Genomic DNA, 3,035 nt, shown 5'->3' on the forward strand with positions numbered 1-3,035 from the left:
CGTTATTGTTTGGAGAATTGCAGCTAAATATAGAGGAAAATTCAGTTTTGGAAATCGTATGTTTCTTCTGCAGCATTTCTAACGTGAAGCCGCATTTTGATGCAATAAACTTGTTGCACGTGCAAGTGAATTCGAAAATATTATTTGTATGAAGTATGCATCAATGGGCGTTTCTGTATCCTTGTGGGTGCATGCAGGATGTGCAATCAAGTTAAACGAAACCTAATATTTCCGTTTATTTGCAGCATCAGAATACTACAGTGACTAATTGTGTTCATTATTTATTTATTTAAACTTTAATTTATTACAGGTTTCTAGTGATCCATATGAACTTCCTGCTCGCCACTAAAGCGAGAACATTTCCGCCCCCTCCCCCCTTCCATGTGTGTGTGGTAAGGGGGGATCGGGAGGGAAGACAAGGACCCCTACCTCGCTTCCTTGACCTGGCTGACATGCACCCTCAAGGTTTTACCTGTGGCAAGATAACGGACCATAAGATTAACTGAGCTCAGGATCCTAAGGATTCGGAAAGGCCCCACAAGATTCAGAAAAGACTTCCTGGGAATACCCGCATCCCTGCAGCCACCAGGCACTGAAGTTACGAAAAAACCTTTGTCCCCAGCTTTAGCATGAAATGGCTGCCTTCCCTGGTTGTAGCAACTCATTTAGCAGTGATGAGCAAGTTCTATATTGCGCCTAGCCTTTCCCTAATTCCGTTTTATGATCTCAGGAGTTCTATCCTGAAGCAACCACAAGTTTGCTAGAGGTAAATAAAGGCAGTAAGCAAACATTAACGAGGCTGGGCGAGCGTACGCCGCATCGTGTTAAGCAGAACTGAAAGCGAAATTGATCTAAGGGAGCGAACCACCCCACTTGGTCCGACACCTGGCATGGTAGACGATATGAGTGGCCTGTGACGTTTCTGTTCACCTTTCGGCGAAGGAGGGCTGTGGATAATAGGGGAGGGGGTGACATGGCTTTATAGCACAAAGGCCGGGGAATTATCACTCACCAGGCCTGCAGGAAGTCCGAATGTGGAACAGATTTTGGAAAGATGGCGGATGGTAAACGCTACCCTACAAGGGACAAGCCAAACGAAACGGCAAAAGGCATTTACCGCAACCATCAGATAACTGTCCTCCCTTTGTGCGAGAAAGAAGCCCCACGTAATCAATAAACAACTTATCCATGGTATGTTGCTCTCAGTCGGACTCTAAAAGTCCCTTGCTTGAGTTGTGATAGTATTTTCCCATCTTACATAGCTCGCACTCCCCCACTATTCACGGCCAAGTTGCAAGTTACGTGTTGCAGTACCTTAGCGATAGTCTTGTGAGGCCCCAAATGCCTCTCAAACAAGGAATCATGAAAGTGATAAAAAATGGAAGAAACAAGCTCCACAGGCAAACAAATCCTATCATCAGCGGATCTCCTGACCTCCAGCCAAACGTGCCCTTCTCCAACAGGTCCCGGGTTCGATTCCTGGCTTGGTTGGGGATTTTCTCCATCCAGGGACTGGGTGTTTGTGTTATCCTCATCATTTCATCATCATTCGTGAAAATTGTGAGACTGAATCTGTGCAAACGTTGTGAATTTGTACGGGCGCTGATAACCACGCAGTTGAGCACCCCACAAACCAATCATCATCACCATCATCATCGTCATCATTCTCCAACAGGTAACCGTGTATTATTCTCCAGTTAGCGAAAGTCTTCTAGTGGCTGCCAGAAGAGGTCCTGGCCCTGTTTAGGCGTGAGATCAGTAACAAGCTCCGGTACCTCGGCCAAGACACCACAAACAGGATTCACAGACGAGGAGTGACACACACCCACTCCCTCGGCGCCTTCCTCGAACATGCGACTAAGTGCGTTGGTCGCCAACAGTCAGCACCTCAATGCACCGAACACCTAAGCAAAATGTTGATATGCAAACCGACCCTATGGAGACCCTACCGGTCTTTCTAGGTCACGCTGAGACCCAGCATAAGGCTTGGCTTTCAGTCTCCAAATCATACTTCCTGTGCTCAAGGTAATTCCCTAACATGTTTAGTAGCTGCCTAGCTTCAACATCCCCCAGGTGACTCGCTCTGAATGAAATGAGTTAAGCAAACTGGCATTGCTAAGAGTACGGCAAGAACGGAGGGCTATCTTTTCTGGCGGACAAAACTTAAAGAAAGTCTTGCTACCAAAATCCAGTACCAAACCAGTCCGCTCAATAAAGTCACAACCGAGAAGCAAGGTGACAAATTCTTTACAAAGATTAACTTATTAGGCCAAGAAAAATTACAAATAAGTAATTTCCCTCGCACCTCACATACCAGAGGCAAACCCTGCCTGTTCATACCCCAACATCCCCGGAAAGTAGGGCACAGAGGAGACATTTACATCTACATCCACATCCATACTCCGCAAGCCACCTGACGGAGTGTGGCGGAGGGTACCTTGAGTACCTCTATCGGTTCTCCCTTCTATTCTAGTCTCGTATTGTACGTGGAAAGAAGGATTGTCGGTATGCTTCTGTGTGGGCTCTAATCTCTCTGATTTTATCCTCATGGTCTCTTCGCGTGATATACGTAGGAGGGAGCAATATACTGCTTGACTCTTCGGTGAAGGTATGTTCTCGAAACTTTAACAAAATCCCGTACCGAGCTACTGAGCGGCTCTCCTGCAGAGTCTTCCACTGGAGTCTCCGTAACGCTTTCGCGATTACTAAATGATCCTGTAACGAAGCGCGCTGCTCTCCGTTGGATCTTCTCTATCTCTTCTATCAACCCTATCTGCTACGGATCCCACACTGCCGAGCAGTATTCAAGCAGTGGGCGAACAAGCGCACTGTAACCTACTTCCTTTGTTTTCGGATTGCATTTCCTTATGATTCTTCCAATGAACCTCAGTCTGGCATTTGTTTTACCGACGATCAACTTTATATGATCATTCCATTTTAAATCACTCCTAATGCGTACTCCCAGATAATTTATTGAATTAACTGCTTCCAGTTACTGACCTGCTATTTTGTAGCTAAATGATAAGGGGTCTATC

Source organism: Schistocerca americana, chromosome 6, assembly GCF_021461395.2.
Source record: "Schistocerca americana isolate TAMUIC-IGC-003095 chromosome 6, iqSchAmer2.1, whole genome shotgun sequence".
In the NCBI taxonomy this organism is placed as follows: Eukaryota; Metazoa; Arthropoda; class Insecta; order Orthoptera; family Acrididae; genus Schistocerca; species Schistocerca americana.